Below are 19,099 nucleotides of genomic sequence, written 5' to 3' on the forward strand. Positions count from 1 at the left end.
GCGTAGGGGGACTCCTACCCTGTCTAAAGGCTGACTCTCTCTGCCCTGACAATCAGTGGGAAAGAGCTTTTATAGGCAGAGGGATGGGGCTACATGCAGAAACAGCACGGTCAGCTCTGACAATCATCTTAAAGTTGATCATTTGTGGTCTGACCAGCATCATCTTGATTGTTTTAGGTACAGTTAATCTTCAGTTCCAGGGTTGATTTGTCCCATTTTCTTGAGACCAGTTCTCTGAATTGTGTTTGCTAAAGTCATAGCTACAGTCTGGTCATCAAGCAGTTCACGTCTTCACCAGGTGAGGGTTTCAGTGTCTGTAAGACATTTCATGGAATATAGCTCAGAATATTATCTGTAGCCCTTGAGGAGGAACTGAAAGTCCTTGACTATGCTTCATGACTGAACTTTTATTATTTAGTTTCATTGGATTATTTTTCTTTGTTTCTGCATTTTCTCATTTTCTGACTAAAGTTCGGTTCAGTTCAGTTGCTCAGTCGTGTCCGACTCTTTGTAACCCCCATGGACTGCAGTACGCCAGGTTTCCCTATCCATTGCCAACTCCTGGAGCTTGCTCACACTCATGTCCATCAAGTCAGTGATGCCATCCAACCATCTCATCCTCTGTTGTCCCCTTCTCCTGACTTCAATCTTTCCCAGCATCAGGGTCTTTCCCAATGAGTCAGCTCCTCGCATCAGATAGCCAAAGTATTGGAGCTTCAGCTTCAGCATCAGTCCTTCCAATGAATATTCAGGACTGATTTCCTTTAGGATTGATTGGTTTGATCTCCTTGCAGTCCAAGAGACTCTCAAAAGTCTTCTCCAACGCCACAGTTCAAAAGCATCAATTCTTTATGGTCAACTTTCCTTATGGTCCAACTCTCACATCCATACATGACTACTGGAAACACCACAACTTTGACTATATGACCTTTGTTGGTAATGTCTCTGCTTTTTAATATGTTGTCTAGGTTGGTCATAACTTTTCTTTCAAGGAGCAAGAGTCTTTTAATTTCATGGCCACAGTCACCATCTGCAGTGATTTTGAACCCAAGAAAATAAAGTCTGTCACTGTCTCCATTGTTTCCCTATCTATTTGCCATAAAATGATGGGACTAGATGCCATAATTTTCATTTTTTAAATGAAACATTTAAACATTGAAGATGTTTAAAACATCTTAAACAACATGTTTAAACAAATGAAGGTTCATTTTTTAAACATTTTTTTAAATGTTGAGTTTTCAGCCAGCTTTTTCACTCTCCTCTTTCACTTTCATCAAGAGACTCTTTAGTTCCTCTTCACTTTCTGCCACAAGAGTGGTGTCATCTGTGTATCTGAGGTTATTGATATTTCTCCCTGCAATTTTGATTCCAGCTAGTGCTTCATCCAGTCAGGCATTTTGCATGATATACTCTGCATGTAAGTTAAATAAACAGGGTGACAGTTTATAGCCTTGATGTACTCCTTTCTCGGTTTGGAACCAGTCTGTTGTTCCATGTCTAGTTCTAACTGTTGCTTCTTGACCTGCATACAGATTTCTCAGGAGGCAGGTAAGGTGGTCTGGTATTCCCATCTCTTTAAGAATTTTTCACAGTTTGTTGTGATCAACACAGTCAAAGGCTTTGGTGTAGTCCATGAAGTACAAACACATTCTTTGCTTAAAGTTTTTCCACAGACAAAAGGCAGGTAGAGAATGTGGATGGCAAGGACTATATGGTTCTGCTCCATTTCAATGGAATTCTATAATAAAAAGGCCAATAACCTAATTTTTTAAATATATTTATTAATTTATTTATTTGGCAGCCTTGGGTCTTAATTGCTCTGAGCCTTGTGGAATCTTAGTTCCCCAACCAGGGATTGGACCTGAGATCCCTGAATTGCAAGGTAGATTCTTAACCACTGGACCACCAGGGAAGTCCCTAACCTAATTTTAAAATGGACAAAGTTTCCGAAACAACCTTTCTCAAAAGAAGATACACACACAGTCAATAAGCACCTGAAAAGAGGCTCAACATCACTAGTCATCAGGGAAATGGAAATAAAAAACTAAATTAGATACCACCTCACACCTATTGGGCTTCCCTGTTGGCTCAGAGAGTAAAGAATCCTCCCGCCAATGCAGGAGACCTGTGTTCAGTCCCTGGGTCAGGAAGATCCCCTGGAGAAAGGAATGGCAATCCACTCTAGTATTCTTGCCTGGAGAATTCCACGGACAGAAGAGTCTAGTGGGCTATACAGTCAATGAGGTCACAAAGAATTGGACACAATTGACTGACTTTCACTTCACTTCACACCTATAGGGATGGCTATAATGAAAAAGATGACAAGTATTGACAAGGATGTAGAGAAACTGGAATCCTCAAACATTACTGGTGAGAATGTAAAATGGTTCAGGTGTTTGGGAAACCAGTTTAGTAGCTGCTCAAAGTGCTAAACACAGAGTTACCATGTGACCTGGCAATTCTACTCCTGGTGTATACTCAAGAGAAATGAAAACCTGTATCTGCATAAAAACTTATACACAAATAGTCATAGCAGCATTATTCCTAATAGCCAAAGACTAGTCACAGCCCCAAAATGTCCATCACTTAAAGAATGGAGAAGTGAAATGGAACATTTTTCTGATTGGTTGGTGGTGAGGTAATTGGGAGTCAGTTATCAACTTGCTGGGTCCAGCCGGTCTGAGGTCTCCGTGCTTGTAGGCAGCATACAGTTAAGGTCTTCCACCTGGTGGGGTTTCAGTATCAGCAAAATGGCTCAAAAATAGTGTTGTGGCCCCTTTGAGGGGGACCAGGACCTGCCGCAAGGCTGTACTATTGTTTCTTGGCTGCTCTTCCCTTGTCTCTGCATCCCCTCCCTTCACTAATAAACAGCTATTAAACCAGCTCCTTTGAACTCAGGGAAGGTCCTGGAAGCTGAATGAAGCCTATTTCCTGTAATCAAGAAATGCGAGACACAGAGAGACTTGTGCCCAGGAACCTCCCCCCACCCACGGTCCTGCTGGGTATCAGTCAGAACTGAGCACCACCTTCATTAGCGTAGGACTTCTAATCTCCTCAGTTCTTGAGTGTTTCTTAAAGCACAGTGATACAGATTTCAGGTTTTATTCTCTCTCCCAGGGTTAGACCACCTCACCATCCCCTGGGTCTTCTGTCCCAAACCAGTCACAATTCACACTTTCCTCTAGGACACACTTGCTTTCCTATCCTCTCCCAGACAGAAACGATCTGATAGGCTAGTCCCCGTGTATTGGTGGAGACAGCTGAATCTCACTGTTTTGCCTTCAGGCTTCTTGATCTTTAATGAAAGCCTCCTGAAAATGAAAAAGGAGTCAGGGACTCATTTTTAGGGCTATGTTGAAATCTTGGCAGTGCAGTCTTTATAGCAGGAGTTCCCCCTCAAAATTCATCCTGAAGAATTGCTTACCTTATTTGTATGTCCCTTTTGTCTCCTTAGACCAGCCCCATTTTCTGTTTACAATCAAGTTGTCCCAATAGTGCATCTTCGTGCATGCGTGGTTGTGTCTGACTCTTTGTGATCCCATAAACAGTAGCCCACCAGGCTCCTCTGTCCATGGAATTTTCCAGGGAAGAATACTGGAGTGGGTTGCCATTTCCTTCTCCAGCGGGTCTTCCTCATCAAGGGACTGGAACCTGCGTATCTTGCATCTCCTGCGTTGGCAGGTAGATTCTTTTATCACTAAGCCACCTGGGAAGCCCAGAGTCATGACCTCTAAATTCCTGACTCATTCATCCATCTGTGATTCTAGCACTTCCATTAGAAAGCCCTCGCCTCCAGTTAATTCTGGAAGGTGTTTGTTTTTGGTTTTGTTTTAGCTGAGGAGAGAGGATGGCTAGTATCCAGTCTGCTATCACACTGAATCTGTCATCTTATTGTCCTCTGCTCTCATCCCCTTTAGTAAGAACTCTGGTCTGTTGCCCAGCCAGCTGCTGAAAGCCCCACCCACTGCCACAAATACTGAAGACATTTCCTGCCCCTGGAATTGCACCTGTGGACACCCTCCCCCAAAATAATTAGTTCTGTGCTATTTCTTTATTTGTGCCATATCTAGTTCCAAAGGATTTAAAGTCCAAAAGTGTGTACACTGAATTGAGAAAATAAGTAGGAACTGAATTTATAGAAACTTAATAGCAGAAAGATAAAAGCTTAATAGTAGAAAGATAAAAAAATAAAGCTATAGATAAAATAGGGCTTGAAATTGTGTGCACTTGCTTGAGGTGGCCCCAAAATTTGATATTTCTAGCAGTCACTGTAAATAGGGAATCCTAAAGCAAAACTGATTTAACTTTCAGTATCTGAAATCTGAGCAAAATATCTCCTGTGGTAGGTCTTTACAAAGAAGTTTCTCTTTGGGGACTTCCCTCGTGGTCCAGTGGCTCAGACTCCATGCTCCCAATGCAAGAGGCCTGGGTTGGGTCCCTGGTCAGGGAGCTATAGCCCACATTGTTGCAGGAAGGGGGACCCCTTCCAGGGCCCAAAACTGGGCTCTTGTCTAACACTCAGAAATAAATTGTCCGAGGAGACACATGTGCTGACAAAGCAAGAGATTTTATTGGGAAGGAGCACCCAGGTGGAGAGCAGTAGGGTCAGGGAACCCAGGGGGACTGCTCTGCCACATGGCTGGCAGTCTCAGGTTTTATGGTGATGGGATTAGTTTCCCGGTTGTCTTTAGCCAATCATTCTGGCTCAGAGTCCTTCCTGGTGGTGCACACCATCTTGTTCAGCCAAGATGGATGCCAGAGAAAAGGATTCTGGGAGGCGGTCGGACATGTGGTGTCTCCTTTTGACCTTTCCTGAACTCTTTTGGTTGAGGGTGGCCTATTAGTTCCGTGTTCCTTACCAGGACGTCCTGTCATAAAACAACTCATGCAAATAGTTACTATGGTGCCTGGCCAGGTGGGCGGTTTCAGTCAGTGTGCTTCCCCTAACAACACAATGCAACTAAGGGTTTGAATGCCACAAGATCAAAGAACTGGAGTGCTGCAACTAAGACCCAATTCAGCCAAATAAATAAATTAAATAATTTTTAAAGAGGCTTTTCTTTAATTTAGTACCCTTTATCTTCACCAATATTCTTACAGTAAACATAAGAATTGCAGTTTGATTGAACTCTGGGAGATAGTGAAGGACAGGGAAGCCTGGTGTGCTGCAGTCCATGGGGTCGCAAAGAATCGGACACGAATGAGTGACTCAACTGCAATAACTAACACAAGAAAATACATAAGGCGTTTATAATATTCCTTCGAGGTACATCTATGGCATGTCACATAAACTGGATTCCACAAACTAATGTCAATGCACTAAACTACAAAAACATTGTAGTTTAGGTTTGACACAGAAATAAAATCAAGAGTATCTAGAAAATGGGTTACACAATTTTCAGACACATGTTTGTGTCAGAGTGCCCTGGGGTCAGAGGAAACCTTCTTGCCAGTTCTTAAAAGTGCAAGTGTTCCCTGTTGCCATGTGGAAATCAACCCAGTATTCCTATAGTCAGCTGAGAGAGGGGTAAAGTTATAAAAGCTGAAAAACTTAAAAATAGCCTTATGCAGAGTAGAAAGCCACCTCTCCTTTATTGAGGGGACTGAGGGCATAGGGAATGACATGGATGAGATTTTCTACTCCAGCACACAGAAAAATGAGCAGCTGAATCTAAAAGCTCTGTTATTTAGAACATGGAAACAATCATCCTTGTATGGAAAATTATTTACCAAAATCTCAGAAAAAAAAAAACCCTGGACTTCCACGGTGGTCCAGTGGTTAAAACTCCTCTCTTCCGCTGCAGAGGCCAAAGTTTCCATCCCTGGTTACAGAACTAAGATCCTGCATGCCTCACGACCCAGCCAAAAAACACACAGAAAACCCAACAAAACAGAAACCCTCATTGAAGCCCCATTTGAGACCCAACTTTAAGTATTATAACTATTCACTGAAACCCCCAAGGTAAGGGACTGAACTGACCCCAACATGACTGACTGGATGGCCCTGCTTTACGGGGCTGTTCACTCTTGGTCAATTGTACATTGAGGGTTTCTATTAAAACTTTCAAGTTTTTAGTTTCTGAGTGCTTCTTTCTGGAAACACTTGCAAAGGAAGATTTTCCAGGTGTCAATTAAGGTCACTGTTTGTTCATTGAACTCAAACATGTGATCATTTACAAGAAAATGCTTCTATTTATTTTCATGGACTTGGAATATGAATTGTATTGTCTCTTTCAATTTAGGGCTTCCCAGGTAGCTCAGAATTTGCCTGCAATGCAGAAGACCCAGGTTTCATCCTTGGGTCAGGAAGATCCCACGGAGAAGGGAATGGCACCCACTCCAGTATTCTTGCCTGTGGAATTCCATAGACAGAGGAGCCTGGCGGGCTACAGTCCATGGGGTCACAAAGAATTGGACATGCCTGAGAGACCAACATACGCAATTTAGGTATGTTCAACTAAAAGGTAAGCATTGTACTTCTATCTAATCTTTTTTAAAAATGTAGACCCTTTCCAAACCCAATGAAAAATCAGTACTCTTTTTTAAAAGAAGCACATTAACAATTAAATGTAAAAATTTCACCTTAAAAGTACTCTCACATGATAAATCCCACTAGAAGGTATTGGTCAGATATTGTGTTTTGACTCTAAGTTTAGGAAAATGAAAGCACATACTAGCTCCACGGAGTAGCAGTTTTGCTTACTCATTTATTTGTACGAGTTTCAGCAGACAGGAATGTATTTACTTAAAAAAAAATAATCAAGAACAAAAGCACCAAAAAATGATCCAAAAAGCATTGAAAGCACAGTGACAAAATAGAAAATAAAAAGGTGAATCAGAGAGCAAATTAAAAGGTTACTATTGCTGCTATAATGTGTGTTTATAAGATGAAGCAATGCTGAAAATGTGCATGAAGTCTGGAGAAGTCGTCAACACTTGATATGTCATAAAGTCATTTTAGATCAAGACATTCAGAACCATAACTTCCGATTCATAGACCGTAGTTAAGAATCCACGATGGTAAGAGAGAGACCAACATCAGCCATCACTGCCAGAATCCAAACTGATGTTTAAAACCCAAGATTCTCACACCTCCTGCTTTGATTCATCCCATGTTGAAGAAATAAATGTCGAGAGGGCAGAAGACCTTTCAACTAGATAGAACGCTGTGTTAAAATGAGAATTAAGGGAATTTGATTCTGACACGACCCCCATCAAATCCCAAACCTCGTATTGCTGATAGAGATCAGAGAGAAAAGCAAAAAAGGTTGAATCTACACTCGTGGGCCAATAAAAATTCCATCTCAAGTGTTATAGAGAGAACAGCTGACATTTGGGGACGTATGGGGAATGTGGTTGAAATACCAAATGGAAGTCTGCAAGATTAAACTGATATTTCCAGCAGATCTGTAAGCAACCAAAAAGCAGAGTAAAAACTCACTGTTAGGGAAACTTTGCCCCTATCAGCAGCGTATCCCAACCTGAACACCCAAATTTTTTTTTTCCTTTATTAGTTGGAGGCTAATTACTTTACAATATTGTGGTGGTTTTTGCCATACATTGACGTGAATCAGCCATGGATTTACATGTGTTCCCCATCCTGAACTCCCCTCTCACCTTCCTCCCCATCCCATCCCTCTGGGTCATCCCAGTGCACCAGCCCTGAGCACTTGTCTCATGCATCCAACCTGGACTGGCGATCTGTTTCACACTTGATAATATACATGTTTTGATGCTGTTCTCTCAGATCATCCCACCCTCGCCTTCTCCCATAGAGTCCAAAAGTCTGTTCTATACATCTGTGTCTCTTTTTCTGTCTTGCATGTAGGGTTATTGTTACCATCTTTCTAAATTCCATATATATGCATTAGTATACTGTATTGGTCTTTATCTTTCTGGCTTACTTCACTCTGTATAATGGGCTCCAGTTTCATCCATCTCATTAGAACTGATTCAAATGTATTCTTTTTAATGGCTGAGTAATATTCCATTGTGTATATGTACCATAGCTTTCTTATCCATTCGTCTGCTGGTGGGCATCTAGGTTGCTTCCATGTCCTGACTGTTACAAACAGTGCTGCAATGAACATTGGGGTGCACGTGTCTCTTTCAGTTCTGGTTTCCTCTGTGTGAACACTCAAATTTATTAATTGGAAGTATATGATTAAACTACCTGGAGCAGGCAAGGTCCTGACAGCCAAGGCCCATTGTTTTCATGTAGACCTTAGTGATTGTGCAAAGGACAGTTGTCAAACTTAGGCAGTTCAGTTCAGTTCAGTCACACTCAGTCATGTCCGACTCTTTGCAACCCCATGAACCGCAGCACGCCAGGCCTCCCTGTCCATCACCAGCTCCCAGAGCTTACCCAAACTCATGTCCATTGAGTCGGTGATGCCATCCAACCATCTCCTCCTGCCCCCAATCCCTCCCAGCTTCAGGGTCTTTTTAGATGAGTCAGCTCTTCACATCAGGTGGCCAGAGTATTGGAATTTACGCTTCAAAATCAGCTCTTTAGTTCTTCTTCACTTTCTGCCATAAGGGCGATATCACCTGCATATCTGAGATTACTGATATTTCTCCCGGCAATCTTGATTCCAGCTTGTGCTTCATCTAGCCCAGTGTTTCTCATAATGTACTCTGCATATAGTTAAATAAGCTGGGTGACAATATACAGCCTTGACGTATTCCTTTTCCTATTTGGAACCAGTCTATTGTTCCATGTCCAGTTCTAACTGTTGCTTCCTGACCTGCATACAGGTCAGGTGGTCTGGTATTCCCATCTTTTTCAGAAGTTTCCACAGTTTATTGTGAGCCACACAGTCAAAGACTTTGGCATAGTCAGTAAAGCAGAGACTTAGGTAACATGAACTTAAAACAGATCGTGAGCTTTATGAATCACTTTGCAAGCTCAATAATAGTCTATTTTATTCTTCTATTTAGCTGCACCCGTCATAGTTGTGGCATGTGGGATTGTTAGTTGCAGTGGGTAGGCCCTTAGTTTCAGCACTGTGGGATCCAGGTCCCTGACCAGGGATCAAACCCGGGCCCTCTGCATTGAGAGCACAGAATCTTAACCACTGGACCACCAGGGAAGTCCCACTAAGCCACATTCCTTGTTAATGGGTTCTTAGGTCTTGTTTTTAAAATGCTTCAAGAGGGTTTTAAAACCATTCCATTTTGTTAATACTGATAACTTCCAAACAATAGCAAGTTCACTTACATAGATTGCTTGGTGACTCTTTTGGGTACTAAAATCTATGTCAAGGTTGAACAGATGTCCTGGAGAAAACTTTCAAGATTTCACATAGTAGCATGATTCCAAATAACTCACCAAAAGACAGAAATAGTGGCCAGGGTTCCTTGTGGAAATATTCACTTAACACTCAGCAGATTTTACTGCACAGCTAAGTGTGTGTTAGGCCCTGGAGTTCTAACCTGCCCTCAATGACTCAGAAGCTAGTTCAGAGATAGAAACTGGCCACATATGGTGACAATTACAAAACAGCATTGCCTGCTTCTTGTAATCAACCCAATCACATCTTTTATGACCAAGTTTAGAGAATAAGTGCAGTTAAATAGGGATGTCCTAGAAATGAAACACAGAAATAGACTTAACACAGTTTCTGTAAATAAAACTGAGGACATTAGGAGCAACATACTGAATCTGGAGTTTCCTAGGAAAAACATGAAAATCCATGCTTCCACCCTTTGAACAACCCAGTTGCCAACCAGAACTATACAAGACTCAGAGATTGTGTTAAGGGCTCAGGCCTTTGCTGTCCAATGTGGATTGTGTCCAAAATGCACTTGAAATGCCACTAACTGAGAAAATGGAGGTGTAATTTAAATGTAAAAAGTATACTGATTTCAAAGACAATATGGGAGAAAGAATATATATCATCTCATTAATAATTTCCTTATGCTGATTACATGATAAAATAACATTTTTGATATATCAATTAAATATCATTCAAAATAATTTCACATGCTTCTTTTTACTTTTTTAACATGGCTACTAAAAATGTGTTAGTTACATATATGGTTCACATTATATTTTTCTTCTGGACAGCACTGGCTTAGACTCTTAAGTTTAAGGCATTTTCCTTAATCTTCCTTATTCATAAATTTAAGGCACAACTTAGACTCTTGAGGGCTTTCCTGGTGGCTCAGACAGTAAAGAATCTACCTGCAATGCAGGAGATCTGGGTTCCATCCCAGAGTTGGGAAGATCCCCTGGCGAAGGGAGGAGCCACCCACTCCAGTATTCTTGCCTGCAGGATTCAATGGACAGAGGAGCCTGGCAGGCTACAGTCCCTGGGGTCACAAAGAGTCAGACACAACTGAGCAACTAACACTTTAGATTCTTGAACTAGAGAAAACTGAGTTCAGATCCACATATTAGCTAGGTGATCTTTGGCTAGTTACCTAACCTTCCTAATCACTTGCTATTTACCAGGTACCCTGTCCACCCATCACCAACTCCCAGAGTTTACTCAAACTCATGTCCATTGAGTTGGTGATGCCATCCACCATCTCATCCTCTATTGTCCCCTTCTCCTCCTGCCCCCAGTCCCTCCCAGCATCAGGGTCTTTTCCAATGAGTCAACTCTTCACATGAGGTGGCCAAAGTATTGGAGTTTCAGCTTCAACATCAGTCCTTCCAATGAACACCCAGGACTGATCTCCTTTAGGATGGACTGATTGGATCTCCTTGCAGTCCAAGGGACTCTCAAGAGACTTCTCCAACACCACAGTTGAAAGGCATCAATTTTTCAGCACTCAGCTTTCTTTATAGTCCAACTCTCACATCCATACATGACCACTGGAAAAACCATAGCCTTGACTAGACGAACCTTTGTTGGCAAAGTAATGTCTCTGCTTTTTAACATGCTGTCTAGGTTGGACACGAGTTTGGGTAAACTCCGGAAGTTGGTGATGGACAGGGAGGCCTGGCATGCTGCAATTCATGGGGTCACAAAGAGTTGGACACGACTGAGCAACTGAACTGAACTGAAATTATTTTAATTAGTGGGCTTCCCTGGTGGCTCTGGTGGTAAACAATTCACCTACAGTGCAGGAGACTTGGGTTCAGTCCCTGGGCCGGGAAGATCCCCTGGAGGAGGGCATGGCAATCCACTCCAGTATTCTTGCCTGGAGAATCCCCATGGATAGAGGAACCTGGTGGGTTACAGTCCATAGGGTCACAAAGAATCAGACATGACTGAGCGACTAAGCACAGTACAGCACATTTTAATTAGTACCTGCTTTTAGATAATAACTGCTTTTAGGATAAAGTTACTTTTAGGATTTGCTTTTAGGATGAAGTTCACAGAAGTAACTTGTTCAACACAAGTCCTCAGTATATTTTAGTAAATAATTTTCAAAACCATCTCAGCTAGTCAATGATCCTTCCTTTTTTTTTTTTAAGGTGGAATGTAGGATCTTATTTCCTCAACCAGGTATCCAACCCATGCACCCTTCATTGGGAGCACAGAGTCCTATCCACTGGACCGAGAGGGAAGTCCCAATGATCCTGTCTTTACTTCACTATTAGCCATCACTTCCAAGAATCTCATGATCTAAATCAACCTGGGGTCTCTACATAAGAAGGGACATTTTCCACTCCTATTTGGATTCTTGTTTCCATCCTTCTCTATCTGAGGAAGTCCTACTCAGACTTCAAGACCTAGCTCAGGGGACTTTCCTGGTGGTCCAGTGGTTAAGACTCTGCATATCTACTGCTAGGGGCACAGATTTTAACCATCATTGGGGAGGTCCCACATGCCACTTGATGTGGCCCAAAAAAAAGGCTCAAGAATGTACTGTACAACACAGCAAATATAGCCACTATTTTGTAATAGCTGTAAATAAAAAGTAACCTTTAAAACTGTATGAAAAATAAACATTTTTTAAAATAAAGAAAGAAGCTTTGCAGCTGGACACAGAGCATCTAGAATACCCCATCACCATCCACCCATGTGCTGGAATTCGTGTGGGTTTGTAAAAACTCTGAGTTTGTTACAGTCCATATCAGTGTCTTTTCCTACGTTCTTTATCTTTCTGACCAAAAAAGATAAAGAATATATAACCTTGAATATTCACTGGAAGGACTGATGCTGAAACTGAAGCTCTAATCCTTAGGCCACCTGATGTGAAGAACCAACTCATTGGGAAAAAGACCCTGATGCTGGGAAAGATTGAAGACAAAAGAAGTGGGTGGCAGAGCATGAGATGGTTAGGTGGCATGACTGACTCAATGGACTTGAATCTGAGCAAACTCTGGGAGACAGTGGAGGACAGGGCAGCCTGGTGTGCTGCAGTCCATGGAGTCTCAAGGATTCAGACACGACGCAACTGAACAACAACAATTTAATATTTAAGGCTGATCTGCTCGCTTTTTCCCAAAACAATGATTAAACTATCCCAAAAAGAAGTCAGAGGAGAAGAAAAAGACAAAGTCATGGGAATCTCATAGGTTAAAAGGTGATTCATAATGTACTTCATACCCAAGTAGAAAGAAGGCTGCAGTGCTTAACCATTGTGTGGTTCGCAGAGTGAAAAATTTCCATTTTTACCGTTTCTCTTTGTATTGAATTCTAACCCAGTTTGTAATCTGCCGCAGTGGAATAATACGCCTTCTGTGTGTTTTATTTCCATTTGTTGCAGCTATGTTTCTCCTGTTATCTTATGTAAGTAGTTAACACACTGATTTATTTTGTCTTGACAGCCTGGGACAATGGTAATAAGGGTACTAATTTTTAAGTCAAACAAATACATGGGTCTTTTGAAAATGCATCACACTAGACTTCCTTCTTTTCAGATTCCCCTGAAGTCAGATAATAGGAATTCTGGAGACCTTACACTCTTGGCCAGAAAAAAAAGATTTCATAGCCAACAGTGATCTACATACATCCACTAAGACAATTCACCTCAGTCAGCTAATTTTTCTCAGGACACCTCCAACAAGATAACTGTGTTCATGTCATATTTCAACTAGGAAGGCTAAAAAAAGTGACCCTGAAAAATACGTCAACCAGAGTTCTTTGCTGCCTGATCACAAGGGGAGAGTGTTGTTGCATTCATGAAATGCTTTTGATCTTAGCTGAGACTAAGCTGCTGAGCCAGCCAGACTTCAGGATTCAGAAAATCCACAATGCACAACAAATCTTAAACTCACAACGGTCCTAATTAAGGACCAGTAAGTTAAATTGAATATTTAGAGCCAATTTTTTTTAATAAAGAACATTTGTTCAGAGTGATGCTGCCAGCAGGAACTTACCCACTGTGCGGCCTCCCTTTCACAATCGGCCAAAGCCTTGTCATCCATTCCAGAACCTCACTGGGGACACGGCATGAAACAAGCATCAGTCTGAATTACACAATCGTTTGTATGTAGCACTTCCTTAATTACCAGCAAGAATTTACAAGAAGGACTTCCCTGGTGATCCAGTGGCTAAGACTTGGAGCTCCCAGTGCAGGTGGCCCAGGTTTGATCCCACTTGCTCGATCCCACATGCTGTAACTAAAAGTTCGAATGTCTTAACTGAAGGTCCCATGTGCTGCAAACGAAGACAGAAAGTCTCACATACAAAACTAAGACGGCACAGTCAAGTAAATAAATATTTTTTTCAAAAGAATTTGCAAAAAAAAAAAAGTAATAATAATGGATAACCAGATGTGGTTAGGAAAAAACATACCACTTTTCATGTAAAAATTGACACCTAGAGTATTCAAAGGAATATTATTCAAGAGTCAGCTGACCTAAATTCTCATCAGTTTTGTTGTTAATTCTGTTGTTTGTTCTTGTACAAGTCAGTTGACCTTTGTGATCCCTCTATTATTCTCTCATCTTTAAAAATAAGGAATGTGTGCTAATGATCTTGTTTTCCTTTCCAGCTCCAACATTCTAATTTTACCTCTAAATCATGTAAAGTAATACACTGTCTCTACATAAACTAATCTTGTTAAACTCATTCCAATAGAATTTTACTTGACTTGATTAAGTAGGTTAAACATCCCCAAATTAGGAGCTCAGAAACACATTCTCCCTTTTAATTTTCTCATAAATAGTACAGAGGTAAGTTGCAACCCACTTTTGCCTGAAGTATCATAAAGTCTAAATGGGCTTCTCAGGTGGCTCAGTGGGTAAAGAATCCACCTGCAATGCAGGAGACTCAGGTTTGATCCCTGTGTCCAGAAGATCCCCTGCAGAAAGAAATGGCAACCCACTCCAGTATTCTTGCCTGGAAAATTCCATGGACAGAGGAGCCTGGTGGGCTACAGTTCATGGGGTCACAAAGAGTCAGAAATGAGTTGAATATAAATTGGTGAGATGTGAGTATGTGTTAGATGAAAACCTAATGTCAATTAATGGTGCCTGTTCTGTCCTGAGTTATTGTCTTTTTCTCTTCATGATCTGCCAGGGAAATTATAAGCCACCCACAGCTTCCACAGACACTACCCCTGAAAGTCTAACTGCAGACAATTTCTCCCCTGAGCTCCAAACTGATATGAGCTAATAACGATCATCAGTCACTGAGCACCTCTTACAAGACTGGTGGGGAGCTGTCATTTTAATCACCAGACTCCACCTCGATGGGCTTCCAGGTGGCCCTAGTGGTGCAGAACCCACCCACCTGCCAATGCAGGAGACACAGGAGACACAGGTTCGACCCCTGGGTCAGGAAGATCCCCTGGAGGAGGGAATGGCAACCTGCTCCAGTAATATTGCCTGGAAAATCCCATGGACGGAGGAGCCTGGTGGGCTACAGTCCACGGGGTCTGAAAGAGTCGGGCACAACGGAGCACTCACGCACTCCACCTGGACAGCACCTCTGCAGGGCGGATGCGGTCATCTCCATGGTACAGACGAGGAAATGGAGCCTCAGAGAGGCCGTGTGGCTGATCAGAGTCACACAGTGATCACTTTCAAAGCCGTGATTATAATCCTGGTCTTGCCGGCTTGGAAAGCTATGCCTTTTAACCTAGAGAGTGTCATACTGAGTGAAGTAAGTCAGAGAGAGAAGGAGGAACAGGGTATGACATCCCTTATATGGGGAATCTAAAAAGAAATGATACAGATGAACTTATTTACAAAACACGAAAGAGACTCACAGACTTAAAGCACGAACTTATGGTTGCCAGGGGAAAAGGAGGTGGAGAAAGGATAGTTCGGGAGTTTGGGATGGACATGTACACATTGCTATATTTTAAATGAATAACCAACAAGGATCTACTGTATAGCACAGGGAACTCTGCTCAATGTTACATAGTAGCCTGGATGGGAGGGGAGTTTGGGGGAGAATGGATACATGTGTATGTGTGGCTGAGTCCCTTTGCTGTCTACCTGAAGCTATCACAACATTGTTAATTGCCTATGTCCAGTAAACATTCGCTCCTGCTTAGTCACTCAGTCATGTCTGACTCTTTACGACCCCATGGACTGTCGCCCACCAGGCTCCTCTGTCCATGAGATTCTCCAGACTAGAATACTGGAGTGGGTAGCGATATCCTTCTCCAGGTCGAGATCTTCCCGACCCAGGGATCTAACTCGCGTCTCCTGCATTGGCGGGCAGGTTCTTTACCACTGCGCCGCCTGGGGAACGTTTATTAGATTGAATTAAATCTGTATCCTGCAACTTTTGCTCCAGCTGCCGTTCCCTGGGCTGCTGGCCGCAGCGGGGACAAGGGGATTAGACAGGACTGTGGGAACAGTGCTCAGATTAGAGCATCCAGGTGCTAGGGGCTGCGCTCCCAGCAGCCTCTTTGTCTCCCTGCAGTCTCGGGAGAGTTTCCTAAATTGGAACAGTCAGTGATGATGTACTCAAACCACTCAGCTAAGCCCTAAGACACATTTGCCAGAATTCACAACAACACAAACAGCTCAATCAAAGGAGAAAGTGTCTGAATCATCCTCCTTTTTATAAACTAGACCAAGCATCCTTTTGGGAGAAAAAGGACAGTCCTTTGAGAAACACTTCCCAGGTTGCTGAGCAAGAATTTGCTGGCTGTGATTCCAGGCAGTGGTCTCATCTTTTTCCTTTCAGACCTTCCTTCTTTCCAGTGAGTGGGGCTTTGTACCCGCTTTGCAGAGCAGATGGATTGGAGCCAGCTCAAGAAAGGAAGGGTGTCTTTGGTGTGGCCAGTGTTCATTTAACCTGTCTGAATACTCACGTGGACAGGACTGAAAAGGCTGGAAGACTCAGCCTTCCAGAAATTCTAACTGAATGGAATTAAATTATCAAACTTGCATTCTGAGGAATCAATGTTGGTTCTCAGAAGGTTCTCTGCCTCTCTCTGTTTTCTGAAAGATGCTAATTCCTCAGAGTCTTGGAGTCACTACCTAAACTACATTTTGTAGAGTGGGCCCTACAAAATGTAGGGAATGCCCCAAAATACTATCTGTAGCCTCAGTCCTTGCCATCCTGGTTAATTAGCTTCTTTGGGGCAGGGGATGAACTGGGAGATGGAGATTGAGATATATACACTAGTGATACTATGTATAAAGCAAATAACTAATGAAAACCTACTGTACACACAGGGAATTCTACGCAGTGCTCCACATGTATACAAACAGCTGCTTCACTTTACTGTACAGCAGAATCTAACACAACAATATTGTAAAGCAACTGTATCCCAATAAAACAAATCTTAATTAGCTCCACATTCATAAGAATAAATGATTGCATAACCCAAATTATGTGCCTTTGATGGTTCAAATGTCCAGTTAATTGTGTTCATGTATGTCATTCAGTCACAGGCCCAAATTAAACATCTAGTGCCAAGCGCCATGCTTTTCTCAGGTGCATCAAAGAAGGAGGTTCCTGTTTTTTACATTATGTCACAAAGTTGATCCAAAAAAAAAAAAAAACTTACTAAGTACCTGCCCTATTCCCAGCAAAATAGAAGTTTGGTGATTGGGACTGAAGAATTGCTCACAAATTTTTAATAATTCATTTCAGCCCTACTCTAGGTTCCCTTAAATTCATATGGCAAACTATGGAGAACAGTGTGGAGAGTCCTTAAAAAACTGGAAATAGAATTGCCATATGACCCAGCAATCCCACTGCTGGGCATACACACTGAGGAAACCAGAATTGAAAGAGACACGTGTACCCCAATGTTCACTGCAGCACTGTTTACAATAGCCCATGGAAGCAACCTAGATGTCCATCAGCAGATGAATGGATAAGGAAATTGTGGTACATACACAATGGAATATTACTCAGCTCTAAAAAAGAACACATTTGAGTCAGTTCTAATGAGATGGATGAAACTGGAGCCTATTATACAAAGTAAGTCAGAAAGAGAAGCACCAATACAGTATATTAATGCATATATTTGGAATTTAGAAAGATGGTAAATGACAACTGTATATGCAAGATAGCAAAAGAGACACAGATGTAAAGAACAGATTTTTGGACTATGTGGGAGAAGGCGAGTGTGGGATGATTTGAGAGAATAGCATTGAAACATGTATATTATCACATGTAAAACAGATGACCAGTGCAAGTTCAATGTGTGAAGCAGGGCACTCAAAGCCGGTGCTCTGGGACAACCTAGAGGGATGAGGTAGGGAGGGAGGTGGAAGGGGAGTTCAGGATGGGGGACACATGTACCCCCATGGCTGATTCATGTTGACGTATGGCAAAAAAACACCTCAATACTGTAAAGTAATTAGCCTCCAATTAAATAAATGAATTTTTAAAAATTCATATGCCAATATTTTGATCATTATTTGTACCTTGGCTTCACAATGCTTTAAGCTATCATCATATCATCATAATCATTATCATTATGATTATTATTATTATTAAGGGCAGTGATGGGCCCTCATCCAGTAAGGCTGGTGGTTCTTCACATTTTGATGGTCACATTCATCTTTCAGATCAAAGAAAACCAGGAATCCTGTCTCTAGAAACAAGTCACGTGTTTCAAACACCACTTTATGTAGACAGGTCCTCTACAACTGGAGTCAGTAAACTTTCTCGATGAAGGCCAGATAAGAAGTACTTTAAGCTTTGTGCATCAACAGGCAAAATGGGGGTATTACTTAGGAACTTATATTGCAAAAGACTGGAGATCTCTTCAAGAAAATGGGAACTATTAAGGAAACATTTCATGCGAGGATGGATATAAGGGATAAGAGATAGAAATGGTAAGGACTTAACAGAAGCAGAAGATATTAAGAGGAAGGGCAAGAACACACAAAAGAACTATACAAAAAGGTCTTAAAGAATCAAATAGCCATGATGGTGTGGTCACTCACCTAGAGTCAGACATCCTGGAGCATGAAGTCAAGTGGGCCTTAGGAAGCATTACAAAGCTAGTGGAGGTGATGGAATTCCAGCTGAACTATTTAAAATCCTAAAAGATGATGCTAGTAAAGTGCTGCATTCAATATGTCAGCAAATTTGGAAAACTCAGCAATGGCCACGGAACTGGAAAAAGGTCAATTCCAAAGAAGGACAATGCCAAAAAATGTTTAAACTACCGTACAGTTGCACTTATTTCATATGCCAGGAAGGTATGCTCAAAATCCTTCAAACTAGGCTTCAGCAGAATATAAACTGAGAACTTCCAGATATTCAAGCTGGATTTCAAAGAGGCAGAGGAACCAAAGATCAAAATGCAACACTTACTGGGTCATGGAGAAAGCAAGAGAATTTCAGAAAAACATCTACTTCTGCTTCACTGACTACACTAAAGACTTTGACTGTGTGGATTGAAAATTCTTAAAGAAATGGGAATATCAGATAACCTTACCTGCCTCCTGAGAAATCTGTATGAAGATCAAGAAGCAATAGTTAATACCAGACATAAAACAACAAACTGGTTCAAAATTGGAAAAAGAGTATAACAAGGGTATACATTGACACCCTGCTAGCTTAACCTATATGCAGAGTACGTTATGTGAAATATCACGCTGGATGAATCACAAGTTGCAATCAACATTGCTGGGAGAAATATCTACAACCTCAAATATCCAGATGATACCACTCTAATGGCAGAAAGTGAAGAGGAACTAAAGAGGCCTCTTGATGAGGGTAAAAGAGGAGAGTGAAAAAACTGGCTTGAAACTCAACATTAAAAAAACTAA

The 19,099-nt window shown here is 41.7% G+C and overlaps 1 non-coding gene across 1 annotated transcript; it reads right to left on the reverse strand.

Annotated features, from left to right (window-relative positions):
- Window positions 1-9,019: 9,019 nt before the first annotated feature.
- TRNAE-CUC lies at window positions 9,020-9,092 on the reverse strand. Its single transcript has one exon. It is a non-coding gene; the product is annotated as a tRNA-Glu (tRNA).
- Between the last annotated feature and the right edge of the window lie 10,007 nt (window positions 9,093-19,099).

This window comes from Cervus canadensis, chromosome 12 (genome assembly GCF_019320065.1).
Source record: "Cervus canadensis isolate Bull #8, Minnesota chromosome 12, ASM1932006v1, whole genome shotgun sequence".
NCBI classification, from domain to species: Eukaryota; Metazoa; Chordata; class Mammalia; order Artiodactyla; family Cervidae; genus Cervus; species Cervus canadensis.